Below are 15,034 nucleotides of genomic sequence, written 5' to 3' on the forward strand. Positions count from 1 at the left end.
CCTCGGACAACTCCGTGTCACTCGGCTCACGATTGGTCGGCGGCGCCGCGAGCTCGGCGGCTGGACCAATGGCCGTTGAGCTTTCAAAGGGGCGCGTGACGGTTTGGCAAAGGGGCGGAGACGAACCCCGGGGGGGGGTGGGAGGGGGGGGCTCTTTTGACCCCCCCCCCCTCCCCGCGGACACTCAACTCGCTTCAAACGACGAATCGGTGCGACGGTTAGTGCCGACGTGTGTAGACGACGCTTCCCATTGGTCGGTTGCACCGCGTTTGGGTGACGTCAGAAACGGATCACAGCCAATCGTAGCGCGCGGCTTTGAGAGCGAGGCGCCACTTTTTTTATTTTTCCTCCCCCCCCCCCCACACCGGCTAACCCCGCCCCCCTCTCTCAACCACAAGGACTCCAACAGGGGGCGGGGCGGGGCGCCTTTACATACCGCAACTCGTGATTGGTGGAGCAGGCACGCGCGGTCGTGACGTCAGGCCCCCGCAAACACGACACCCAATCACGAGAGGCGGTGTTGGAGCCGTCAACCCCCCCCTTCATAACCCACTCCCCCCCCCGTGCTTCTAGGAAGACCCGCTGCGATTGGTCCAATTAGGTTACAGTTTGACGTCACGCCGGGGGGTGGCAGAGGGGGGGTGAGTTTTGTCCAATCAGAGCGAGGCTTTTTCAACCGGAGCCGGAGAATCGAAGCGGCGAGAGGGCGGGGCATTGAAATTTGCCCCGCGGTGGATGAGGAGTAGCCCCCCCCCCACGCGTCACGTGGGTTGTTAGCGCCCCGCCCCCATTGCCCCCCCCACCCCTCCCTTTCAATATGTAAATGAGGCGTTGTGGGAAGTGCTCCGCGGGGGTCACGTGACGTCTGCTCCGGCGGGTCAGAACCTCATTTGCATACGAGACTGCAGTGACCCCCCCCCACCGTCTCCCATCTTCTCTCGCTGCAATGCACTAAACAAGGGCATTGCAATGCAAAAGCTGCATTGCAATTGCTGTACGGTGGATTTGACTTGTTCGCCCTTTCGTATGGCTGATGTAGACGCAGAGCGACAAATGGCAATTTGACATTTCGGGTGGTCTAGCCGGATGGTAACCGCGTGGGGAGCGTTTCAAGATTAATTTATTTGGTACTAGCCCTGTGAGCCATGCGGCTCTTAAGTCGGGTGCAACTGCAACAAACATTGTCCCTTGTGATGTCTCCTTCGTATTTGTGGATCGGGGCATTGCGTCGTTACTTTGTGTGTGTTGTGCGGTCTGTTCTGACACATTGGACGGACCCACGAGGTGCAATGCCTGAACGCAGCTTACAAGTCTGGCTGTCACCTGATGATGCTGGTTGCAATTACCGGCGAAACGTCGTACTCAGATTGTAAATGTCGTGGCTTTGCTCTCCAACACACACACCGGTGTTGCTGTGCTAGTAACGAATTGGCATGTTCTGTTTACGTGGCAAACCTTACGAATTGGCTGTGTGGCGGTGGCGGGTTTAACGACATTTACTCGATCTAACCCCACAAAACCTGTATTATGGAGCTTACCTACCGCTTGACTGCTTGAAAAGTTGCTTTTGTTTCTGTAATCTCTGCGACACCTTTGAATCCTGTCACAAAAAAATATCCAGCGGCATTTTCAGTTTTTAGCAACAAAAGATCATTTGAGGTCACGTCTCAGGGTAGTGCGAAAAATCGGTGGCATTGGTACACCTCGATAGGGGCCGTCCTTAAATGATGTCATGCACATAGGGGGGGGGGGTGAGAAATGTGACGTCACATCAAAATGCGCAACTTTAAATATAGACAACACGTTCTACTTAATTAAATATACTTTGTTTATAAATATTTTCTCCTACAATATCAAAGTGCAGCGGCACATTGAATACGCACTACAATGGCAATAGTTTAAAGCGATTTGAAGCATGTTTTATTTTGGGGGGGGCAGAGCTTTGTGACGTCATATTTGACGGGGGGGGTCTGACTTTTTGTCACGCCCTGTGACGATGGCGGGGGATCAAAAATCGTCAAAATCGCGTGACATCATTTATTGACGGCCCCATACGCCTTGACTTCGCCAGCCTGCACTGCATGATCAGCAGCGTGCGCGCTGAGCTGTGTTCAAATCGGTGTAGGGGGCTCTCATCCAGCAGTGGATTGAAAGGGAGGCCTGGGTCACAAGCCAACTGTGGTACACCAAAGAAAGGAGTTGTTACGTTAGCGAAGCATGCAGCAATACGAGATAAATACATGTGTAGTGGATTCAACTGAGTCGCAGACGTACTTTTTGGAGGCAACACATTTATTAACACCAACACATAACACAAAGGGGTTACTGCCCCTTTACCAGATAACCTCTGGTGGTGGACCACCAGGCTAACTACGCTAGTTACTGGGAGTAGCTACAACGGACAGGACCCTAGCTGGTGTCCTTGTCCACGTGTTGGTGACTTCTTCTCTTGGACGTAGATCGTAGATCTTCAGATGACGATAGCAACGCTGAACCCCGGTCCCTGTGTGGACCCGGTATATATTATTCTTTGGTTCTTTCGGTTAAGTCACGTCTAAAGATAAAATAATAAATTAAAATAAAAGCATATTACGACGTTTCGATTGCAACACAAGCAATCATCATCAGGCAAAAAAGAAAAAGCAACAAAAATCTAACTAGAAAACTATAGACAGACATACAAGCAGACAGACATCTAACTAGTTTTCTAGTTAGATTTTTGTTGCTTTTTCTTTTTTGCCTGATGATGATTGCTTGTGTTGCAATCGAAACGTCGTAATATGCTTTTATTTTAATTTATTATTTTATCTTTAGACGTGACTTAACCGAAAGAACCAAAGAATAATTCCTGCAGTCACGAAAGCTCCATAATTAAGACCGGTTTATATTCTGCTGGGTCGCGGCTGGCCCCACCCTTGGCCACGACCACCTTCGAGAAACCTCTTCTCGTTTCTCGATCCTTCGCGTATGATCTCACCCTGACACGTGACCACCCCCAAGCCTGTTATATTTGGTCATACATTTAATTAACTCACCCCTAATGTGATGGGCTGGAACTACTTCTATTTGGTGAGGTGTGTGATGATGTTAGCTGGTATTGATGATGTTGCTACTCGCAACTGCTTTTCCAGGTTTGCTCCTAGATGTATTGAATTTCGAGTCCCGCCTGCGGTTGCCTTGGCAGGGCCAGATCAAATGATTTCGCGGGCCTTACACGGCCCGCGGGCCGGACGTTCCCCACCCCTGGCCTAGGGTAACCTCATCCCATGGCTGACACTCTCACACTTCCTCCTGTAGGAGTCGGCACTGCACGCCACGCGTGGTGCCACTGAGCGCTATCCCAGCGCTCACCGAGCCCCCTCTAGGGCTGGTACTACACCCACCGACGGGGTGTCCGCGATGACGGTGCATCGTATGCCGTGCCTTGCTAGAGCCGGCATTGCTCGGTGACATTCACGATGTTGCTCCATACGTGATGTCCGCGATGTGAGTACATCGTACGCCGTGCCCCTCTGGGGCCGGCACCACACAGTGACAATAAAATACTTTTATAACTGACAGTTGCTTTAAAACCACTTGAGTCCTTCAAAAATACAGCCATGCATTTACTACTATAGTTACCCAAGATTGCTTGTGTTGCAATCGAAACGTCGTATGCTATTATTTAATTTATTTTTCTTTCTACGTGACTTTACCGAAACAACCAAAGCGTGTTATCCCAGAATGTCTTTGTGCAACGTACGTGACGTCACTCCACGTCGACCAGCCCCCCTCATTAATAATCATGAGCAGGTGACGTCACTCCACATCGAACAGCCCCCTTCATTAATAATCATGAGCGGGTGATGTGCATGATTACATGGGGGGGGGGCGAGGCACCTCCTCCCCCCTTCTCGGCGTCAACTTACAACCCTCACTACAAAGGCAGAACCCTCACGTCACGCGATCTCCGCAACGCTGTTGAGACATCAAAGTAAAAAGGACGTCATGATGAACAAGGGATTATAACCTTTAAAAGAAATAAGTCTGTGTCTCCGCGGCCTTACAAATTGCACACGAATGGATGCAATGAATATCATGTCGTGGTCTGTTTTTCGCTTCCAAGTTTCATATTTACTGCAATCCACCCGTCCTTGGACGGGCAAAAGGCTAGCTTAATAAATTAGCAGTTTATAACGTACTGTATACAGCCTCAGAAATGGGTATGACAAAGTGAAAAAAAAAACATCAAATGTCAGTGAAGAAGCGCTCAATATTAAATGTCAGCCAACAAAATTGTATGAATGTACAAATTAAGATTTTGATACGTTTTAAAATGAGGTACAATATAACTCAAGATCACTTGCGCCCAAATGTATACTGTGCTGGAAAATCCAATAACCCATTCAAATATGGTAAGAAATAGTTTTTAAATGTAAACAAGCTCCCAATTACATTTGCAATTTATTAACAATTAGCACAGGCAGCTAGTGGTGCCCCTTAATCTCGCTTTACGTACTTTTAATTAATAAACGTATTAAAAAAATATATATTTGGGATGACCTTGAGTATGATGATGGATGGGTGTGTTGGTTTTGGGTGGCCCACACTGAGCGTGGCTGTGCCACGTGGGGTGTGCGCTTTTACATGACACCCTATGGCCACTTTTAGAATCAGCTGATTGAAAAGGATGGAAATTCCCCAGCAATGGCCATCTGAGCCTTCAGATCGATTACCAAAGGCTGTCGCCTGCAAGCTTAAACATTCCTCTGCGAAGAAAATTAATGTCCGCGTTTTGACGACGTTTAAAAATGTGGTTTCTTCTTGGCTTCTTTGCAACTTGTCTTTTTTCAGAGCCTGGTAATTGCACGCAATAATGAACAGCTCTGTCAATCCACTGCTGATAACGAATTCCCCGTCTCGTGTTTTTCATGAGGTTGTTTGACTATACTTCACCACCTCGGTTCGCGTTAATTGAAGGTGGTGGGCAAAGGAGCAGTTGAGATATCACCAATCACTAATGCTGTTGCCAGGAGTCAGACTCAGGTTATAACTGATGGCTTTAATCTAAGTTGTCTTGTGGTTGTTGTTGTTTGACTTGCATCCCACTGGGATTTTGGCACACAGCGTTGGTATACGGTGCTTTTTCTGGAAGATTCTTGCTTTTTTTTCCTGGAATTTTCTGTTTGCGCATAGTCACATAGTTACTTTAAGATGTTTTCGAATGGCTCACAGGGCTATACCAAATAAATGAAATGAAAAATAAACTGAGTTCCATAGTACGTTGTGTGAATTGCTGCACCACCACTTCCTTTAAAATAAAAATATAGTTTATAGCCCTTTTGTACATCTACTGTTGGATGAAAGCCTTGTGGTGTGTCAATAATGGTGATTGGTTTTACCATTCTTTGCAACGCTGATCTGGATTGGTGAAGTAATGGGGTTCAGGACTGGTTCAGATATCACTTGCCACTGATGTTAGCTTTGACCAGGAAGTAAACTCAGGTTACATTTTAGAAATGATTACACACTTTATTACAAGTGCATTCATGGAAAGAATAAGGATTTACATCCTTGAATGTGTACTAGGTATTGGTATAAGATGCAATTGTGCATACATTAACATTATCAAATAATGTTTTCGCTCGAATGAGCAATTGGGTTGTAGCCATCTCTGTAGATGGCTCTGGGCCATTGGTGGAAATTCCATATCCCCATGGTGCGAGCCTGCCTTTAAACAGGACACCCACTATGAATGTGTATACAGGTCTATGAAATGGATGTTATGAAGATATTGAGTGAGGTTCCAATTTAGACAAAATTCACTTCGACCTATATTGAGGTGGATCTAGAAACTTCTGAAGGGGAGGGACAGTCCCGAATTTTAAAAGTTTTTATATTGGACCTTACATTAGTAAAATAAAAAAACATTCAAAGTATTTATCTGGTAAACAATCAAATTTTGGGGGGGGTTCGAGAGGGGCGGGGATTGATCAACCAAATTGCCCCCCTTCTTTGGATCTGCCACTGGACCTGAATAAAATTTGAGTATTACAGTACACACTGTAATACGTTTAGTAAATTGCATAGTATGCTTTCACGGCAAAATATTTATCCTTTATAGTACTGTTTTTTATCGGTGACCTGCTTGAGGCATAATAATAATTTAAAATGAACACTGGGAATAAAATGTTGTTTTGAAACTATACAAAACGGCAGTATAGTATCCTTTAAAAGCACCAATGGGGGTTGTTAAACACTTATCTAAACAAGGAAGATAAATAATGCATATAATGGATTCTAGCTTTCCAACAGGTTTTTGCCCACGGCAGTATGTAATTGCTTCATTCACGAATGCGTATCCCTTGCTATGACGTGGAAAAAGAAAGATGAATATTAATGTTACAAAAAATGGAAAGTGTGCAAACAATATAAAGTGTGAAAGTCTGAAAAGTGTTCAAGGAAGCATGGAGAGGTGCACGTTTGCAATTGCATTGAGAGACGGATGGATTTGATTTCAAATGCAGGTTAAAGACAAACTGTATTCATCTTTAAGAAAGTAAAAAAAATTGGTAGATGTCTCCTTCACATATCTGTCTCCACGTAAAAATAAAAGTACCGTATTATACAACTCATCAGCTGCATGGATTGGGAGTTTATAATTTCAGCATAAGATAAGAAACTCAGTACCAGTTTCCAGCAACCTTTGCACCAGTCAGACGTGTTTGGAGTCACTGCTGGTGAACTGCCGATCTTACAGGGCTTGCGAAGGACACGTTGCAAGAATGCATGCATGATGACTGATGGTCAAGAACACAGCAATGATGAATTGGTACCTATGCAAGCAGCAGTAAAATCAGCTTCTGTGGAGGTGTTGGATGGATTGTTAGCATCGGAGGACCGCAGTGTGTGGTGGTGCCTTTGGGGGGGGGCTTTATCCAGCAGTGGATTGATCATCGTTGATGATAAATAACGTTATCGATAATGAGTCGTACAAAATTATGTTACATTGGGTCATAACGTCATCGCTTTGACTTAAAAAGGCTTTTCTATTTAGCGCTACCTTTTTAATCTTGAGTTTTGGTTAATAACCTTTTATCACTTTTCCCGGTTTTGAATTTGGGTATATTTCTTATCGTGATACAGCTTTATTCGAAAATTGCATTGATATTGCATCTTCTTGACTAGAATAATCGTGACCCCCATATTACAGACAGAGCGAATTAATAACTAAAAATATCCACATGTAGCCACTTCTATAACCTTGCAGTCTTTTTCAAGGCATGTGAATAAGGGCGGTTTGTTTATAACCACAGGCACTGCCTTGTTTAATCATTGCTCCCACGAGGTGGTGGGCGCATGACAGACCTAATGTATACACTGGCCTTAGGGGTGACATGTTACATTATGGTGGTACAAGCCATGCAAGAATGACCCCAGGAGAACAGGTGGTGTGACAATTTAAAACAAGTGACACGTAGATAAACAATGAACAGGTTCGTGGAAGGTGACAAAACACACCTTCATGAATACAGTGCAAAGTTCATTTCTGCCTTTCTAACAACCTTATGGTTGGAACGAAGTGTAAAAAAATGCGTTTATCATTTTTATATTTTTCATGTGTAAGGACAGACACGGGAAGACGCTGTATTGTCTAATTTACTTTGTCACATTCTCAACAAAGACGCTGCTGATTTTTGTTTGTGGTATGCATAACATAGCAGGTTATTTTGCAGGTTCTCATGTGCATGTACAGCCAATACACTGGTGGATAAGACCCCCATGCCTTTTGGGTCGTGGTGGTTATACAGAATTTGAAAATAAGAGTACTTCACGATGCTCGGTGTATGTCGGATGAAAGGCGGTGAATGTAATTATCGGGAACGTAGTGCAATACAACAATTGATTTTGCTACACTGCCCCTATGATACTAGCCAGCAAACTTGTTATGGATGTTGGTTTGCCCACCCAAATATGATGGAGGCTCAAAACCTGCTTGGCTTACGAGATCTGACGAGATCCGACGAGATCTGGCGCATACCTGGTTATTTGCTGGTAGTTTTTATGTTTGTTATTGATCTGGAATGAGGATCTGGATGTTTCAGCTGTTTTGACATCACTTCCACGATGGTCATCAGCTATGATCAAACCACGACTGGATGAAGGCCCACTGGGATTGAGAAAGTGACTTCGTATCCGTCTGCAACATCACTTCCACTGCATTCAGTTTTCATATTTGTTTGCGGCATATTTGACCATTTAAATAATAATGTTATTATTTATGCAATATTGCTGCGTATTCATATATTTGAAGGCTTTTAATGCCCTTGATGGAATTCTGTTTAGTTTAGAATTGGTGCATTCCTTCTTTGACCTATTATCCTTATTCCACCTCGTGCATTTGACCACTTTTACAGTGGCTAGATACAGAACTCCTCTTATCCATTACCCTTTAATTCGTGGCTCCTGTTATTCGCAGCTAATAGGGTCTTTGAAAACGCAATGTTACCTGTGGCCCTATTCAAATTATCTTCCATAATCCACGAATTTTCCCAACAGTCAATGTGGAACAGCATCAAATGATCTGGGTTTTTCGTGTTTCGGAGAAGTTGCGAGCCAAAATATTCTGATTATCTGTTATTATCTGCTATTTCCCCCCTGCAGACAAATTTAATATGTTTGTGCATAATGCCGCGGGATAGAAGAATCCGCGATATTAGCACCTCTGATATCTGTACCTCCGATTAGCACGGCTGGCTACGTGAAATAAGTTAAACATACATGCATATTGGTCTCTCATATCGTGAGGGATAAGATACATTTTCCTGTAAAGGGTGATATTTTGGCTGGTGTGAAATCTAACTTTTACACAGTGGCGAGGGGAAACAAGTGGCTGATAATGTTAAATAGCTGAGTTTCTCCTTACAGCTCGAATATACACGGAATTAAAACTTTCGTGACTGCAGGAATTGATATTCTTTGGTTATTTCGTTAAAGTCACCTAGGTAGAGAATTATTTTTCTATCTACGTGAATTTACTAAATGAACCAAATAATGTAATATACAGGGATTTTGAAAGGAAACTAAAGCAAGGTAGCAAAATCAATTTATCTTAATGTATAGCTTTTCGCAGTCAATATTGATTCATGAATAGATTTTTGGGTTAGGGCGTGTAATAATGACATGGCTTAACCCAAAATGATGTGACCCAACCCCCAAAAGTATACAGATTATCAATACATCTAATATCGTGCAAATATATAAATGACATATTCTGGGATGTTAGATAGAAAGAATTGGAAGTTTTGCAAATGGATATTCTGGGATGTTAGATACAAAATTTGGAAGCTTTGCAAATGCATATTCTGGGATGTTAGATACAAAATTTGAAAGCTTTGCAAATTTCGATTTAAAGCTTTCGTGACTGCAGGGATTCATCTTCTTGGTTCTTTCGGTAAAGTCACGTAGAAGGGAAGTAATAAAATAATAAAAATAAAACATAATAAAATAATTCTCATGACGTTTCGGCCACAACGCAAGCAGCCGTCCTCAGGTGAAACCAGGTCTGTCGAGGCGCTGACGCCTCGACAGACCTGGCTGCTTGCGTTGTGGCCGAAACGTCGTGAGAATTATTTTATTATGTTTTATTTTTATTATTTTATCACTTCCCTTCTACGTGACTTTACCGAAAGAACCAAGAAGAAGTTTTATACTCTTAGGTGTTTTCGGTAAAGTCACGTAGGTAAAACATCAAAATTAATAAAATAATAAAATAAAGATCACGACGATCTTTATTTTATTTTGTTATTTTATTAATTTTGATGTTTTACCTACGTGACTTTACCGAAAACACCTAAGAATATGATTCCTTGCAGTCACGAAAGCTTCAAGTCTAGAAGAAGACGTTTTGCAAATGTCACCAAAATGCACTCTGTGGTTAGTGGGGGGGCGGGGGGGGGGGCGAGGGGGCGGGGGGGGGCGGGGGGGCGGGGCGGCAATACGCGCGCTCCCAATTGGTTGATTCGGCGCGCGAGACGAGCCGCGTCGACCAATCGGAGGAGACTCCCGATGTGTGGAGCGGGCCGCCTGTGCGCGCTAGGGATTTCAATGGGCACAGTCGAGGTGCGTCTCTCGCTCGGCATGACAACAGCAGCAACTGCGTGCTGACGGCAGTCGGACTCGGCCGTGTCTCGCAGTCTCTGCTATTTGCCCCCGGACAAGCGAAACTCGTAAGTCGTCACGAAAGCGTTGTTGTTGTCGTCGTCGGGTCTTTTGTCAGCTGTAAGATTCGCCCCGGGGGAGAGGGGAGAGGGGTGGGGTTGATTGCGGCCTTAGCGCCCCGCGTGAATCCTCGCGTTTTCCTAGATGCGATGCCGCGATTGGCGCGATCTCGACGGCGGGCGGAGGCGCCGTCCACCCGCGGTCGGTGTCAAAAACAGTGGCCGAGATCCCTGAAGACTCCTGATGGAGGCCGCGAGTTTAATTTGCTGAACGATTTATCTTCGTTTTTGTACGATGCACGGGGTAAGCCGTGGCTTGATCGACGTTTGGTATTGAGTGTTTGTATGTGGCGTGTTTGACGCGTTTACGATGTTTGTTGCTGTGTATCGATTCCACTGACTGGGCCATTCTCTTATTATCATTATTGTCGCGTTAATTCGGTCACCTTCGTAAGCATGAGCACAAGTGCGATGTTGTACACCCGTAAGACTGAACAACATAGTGTTGTTAAATAATACATCACTTATACTTTGATTCCATGCAAAGTGTCGTGAGCATACGGATCGATGTACAGTGTCGTTGCATTCCTCCACATCCTGACTATAGTCTATAGGGCATAATATAATGCTAGATTTGAAGCTTTCGTGACTGCAAGGATTCATACTCTTAGGTTTTTTCGGTAAAATTACGTAGGTAAAAATAAATAATAAAAATTATATAAATAATAATAGAAATAAAATAATAAATTTAATTTTTTTTATTTCTATTATCATTTCTATTTTTTTTACCTACGTGACTTTACCGAAAAAACTTGAGTAGGGCATAATATGTTTACATTAAGATTTTAATGTGTAGATTGTAACTTTTTTTAGGTGTAGGTATAGGCTGCGTTAGACTGGCGTTATGTTTTAGTACATGTGATATGACTTAATAAAAAGGCAGGATTATCCTATGAAAAAATATGAATAAGTTTGACCCTTGCTGGCAATAAAACAGGAGGTGGTGTTAAGCTGTTCCAAACACCACATAGAAACTTCTTTCAAGGAATCAAGGCTGGATTAACCACACACAAGACTTGTGGTGAACATGATATATGCATTGTCTTTGAAACTTATCGGTCTACACCAGAGACGGACTTTTTTAGGGCCTCGTTTCATCTGCCAGTGTCAGAGCAGAGAACCACGCCAAAAGGCGAACATGACAAAGACTTTGCACCACCAGAGCATTTATAGCTCGGGGTGAGATACTGGCAAAAAAGGTCCCATTTAGCAATATTATCTTGTTGTGGAATCTTAATATGGATGTTTTGTTTCATGACATTTGAATAGCCGAAGGACTTTGAAGTATACAGTGCGTGCGAGTGTAACATCTTTTGAGAATGTGTACTATGTTAAGTAAATTAGCGTTGGAAAAGTGTCGTGTGTCTTGTTAAGAACTTTTCACCCACTTTTTTTAGGAGCTATGCAACCCTTGTGTTCCTTAATACCCAGGCCCAAGTGCTGTCGTGTGCGTGCCCAGTGTGCATCTTTGAGTCATGATGTAGCGCTCTTGATAGCTAAACCACGTCAAGTATTTAGACCTGAGGCTATTATAATCGTGTATACATGATGCAGACACCGAGGTGCAATCTATCTACACATCACAGTTGTAATGAATTGCAGCTTTCTGTAAGCAAGCTCGCCGGCATGCAGACTTCCACGTGTGTATACTGTACTGTATACAGTATCGCAACACTACTTTTATGTAAGATCCAACTTGTACTGTTGATCGCCTTACATCCGCATCGCCAGTATTTGTTTAATAAAATCGAAGGACGCGACTTGGTTGCAGAGAACACAGGCTATACGGAGTGATTCGTGCCCCAGACAGACACTGTTTAATTGGAAACTGCAATGGGCACCGCAAACCTGTGTGTGTGTGTGCGCAGTTGTTACTCTCTCACACTTCCTTGGTGTGTAACCACTAACCGCATGACCGAGCCGCGTGACCTGCACGAGTTTTCCTGCCTGGGCCGCCCTCTTGCATTCTTGCGGTTCGAGCCAAGTTGTGCAAACGTGCTGGGTCATATCCCCGGTACCGTTACGCTTCGATCTGCATCACAGTTGACCACCACCATCATCATCATCATCAGCTTGTTAACCATTGCCTCTTGCAGGGTGTAATTTCTGTGTTCAAGCCACTGTGCTTATTGTTATTATGTTTGCCGACTGTTTACTGTTTGCGTGTGTGTATGTACTGTATTCATCTTCTTGGTTCTTTCGGTAAAGTCACTTTACCGAAAGAACCAAGAAGATGAATCCGTGCAGTCACGAAAGCTTAAAATCGAAATATGTACTGTATGTATATGGGTGCTCCTGCAGTTTAAGGCTACACGGGGGAATCTTTGTGTTTGTATGTCTATGGGGAGCGGCAGTGCAGTGGGTTCGCCCTGCTGCACAACGCCCGAATTCGATTCCTGCTCAAGGTCAGCACCAGTGATTTTCTGAACCGGTCTTGGTGCCTCTGCTAGGTCTACTTCTCACCATTCTGGAGGAAAAGGCGATCGGGCGTGGTGTTGGCCACCATCCCCTTCGTGTGCGGTTGCGGCCTTCATAGGGGCTCCCTAACAGCACTTGCCCCAACAATTTTCAGGCTATACGGCTTTTGATGCTTTTAGATTTGAGATTTTCGAATTATTCATGGACTTAACAAACAATGGAATGTCCCTTCTGTCAAAGCCTGATATTCAACCTCCAAATTAAGAGAGACGCAATTCACACAATGGGTCGTTTTTAGAAAAGGAGACCCATGATTTATAGGAATGGAAACTGTCACTTTTGCAGTAAAAATTACAGTAATACAGCATAGTAATAGTACAGGGTCAACATAAACATAGAACATTGTATGATATTGAGTGCCAGACAGTTATGTGGAATTGTTGTGTATAAAAGAGCTATACAGTACATGGATGATGTGCTTAAGTTTGTCTTAATTGTATAGAGAAGCTATGTAATTTTGATGACTCATTTCTCTGGGTGCTCTTGTGTCTACAGGGTGTGCATTAAGGGATTGCTTAAGACCTTTGAGGGCACACAGCATTCTACATTTTGGCAATAAGCCATACTGCCCTAACACTGTCAGCAACCTGCACACTTAAGTGTGCAGGAATTAGGATTCAGTGATATTTTTTTGCACGAATTATGTTGCGTTTTGGCGGTAAGGAGGAAATTGTAACTCTTAAGGAAATAAAGTTGGTACTCTGTATTGAATCAAATGTGTGACGTTTCACTGTCATCTTGGCAAAACTGCACGTGGTGCAACTTTTGTCAGATGCATCCAAAACTAGTTAAGTTGAAAGCTCGTGAACGTCCATGCCATTTGTATTGCACGGCGTAACTGCAGCATGAGCTTATCCCACAATGCACCACACAGCTCAAACAGAAGCTGACCATATGGGTGGTCCTATGAATTCAGTTCTAAGCGGCCCTTTCCTACAGTACTGTCCAATTTTATGCATCCTTTGAAATCCCAGCTGCATGCAAGTCAATTTCAGAAGGGCATCAGGGTTGCTGGTTGCTGTTTTTGATTAATGCTTACACGGCTTCTCTAATGGAGCAGTCTCAGTCTTATAATAGGATATAAACGCATATTTCCTGGTTAATGTAATGTGTAAATTGTGTACATTGTATAATTTAGCACAAACTCTGCTCTTGGTTAAAGGAACCGGTGATTTATTTTTGCTGAAAATTGTCTATTTAAATAAATGTTGTATGTATATTGTAATACTTATATTTGGAACACTATTCAAAATTCATAACACATTTGGAACCGATCATTTTGTTAATTGCATGCAGGAGAGGAGCTGCGTTTTCTCTGCAAGTTGTATGCAAATATGGGTATCTGCAAGTGCAGCGCAGTGTGTCATGGATTAATTGTATGCTACTCTCACTGATCTGAGGCTGAATTGGATTTCCAAAGTGCTCTTGTCAGGTGCATTCTGTGCAGTTCATGAGTCTGTCTTGAGGCTCATTTGGAATCACTCATTAATCGGACTTGTTCACTTGAGGTGCTCATTGGTAAGCCCTAAGATACATGTGCTAAGTGATGGTTTGTAAGCCTACCTGCATTGTTAGCCCCATACAAGGAGACAACCGCATTCATCTAAATATCTTCAGCTTTCAAAAGATAATTTATTCGTACAGTGCGTGCAAAAATAAACACGGCTTTTGCCAGCTTTGCTGCAGAATGCTAAATCACCATTGGAAAAAAACGGACTTTCTATCCACGACAGCACCGCGATACAGTTTTATGAATAGGTGGCATAGGCATTGGTAATGCTATGAGTTGCATTTTCTATTTGTGTGTTATGGAGAATGGGGGACCCTTATTGAAGATGGGCATTGTGAGATCACTGTTAGGGAAGTCAGAGATGAGCTGATTAAAGATTAATTACTGTCCAGATAGCAGAAACCAACATGGAGAGTTATTCATCCAGCAATGGAAAGAATGTCAGATTATGAAGCTGATGGATTTGAGGTTGGCTGTTTTGAGCCCAGCACAGTCTGTGATTGATCGCCCTCTGAGTTGGTGACGTATTTACGCACTGCAGAATATTGCGCTGTCGTGAAGTTAACAGCCACATTCTCAAATGACCTGTTAACTCGAGCACTTTGAATGTCTATGCAGAACGTACTTGAAAGGACATGGCTTCTACTTTACATCTCATGTTACATATAGCATGCTCACCCATGAGAATAAGACAAACCATACTCAAATGTTTAGCTTTCCTGTACAACACAAACATAAATTATATGGCAATGCATTTTTTTTTTACCTTTGCATGCAAATATTGCAA

General features: G+C 43.4%; 1 protein-coding gene across 1 annotated transcript in view; it reads left to right on the forward strand.

Moving 5' to 3' along the window:
- The first annotated feature begins 10,063 nt into the window (after positions 1 to 10,063).
- Positions 10,064 to 15,034, forward strand: part of GAPVD1 (GTPase activating protein and VPS9 domains 1) — a 70,415-nt gene continuing 65,444 nt past the window's right edge. The window contains 1 exon segment of the mRNA XM_061550666.1: positions 10,064 to 10,208. The gene's annotated coding sequence lies outside the window, so the exon portion shown is untranslated.

Source organism: Lethenteron reissneri, chromosome 12 (genome assembly GCF_015708825.2).
Source record: "Lethenteron reissneri isolate LAM-NWPU_2019-01 chromosome 12, ASM1570882v1, whole genome shotgun sequence".
NCBI lineage: Eukaryota > Metazoa > Chordata > Hyperoartia > Petromyzontiformes > Petromyzontidae > Lethenteron > Lethenteron reissneri.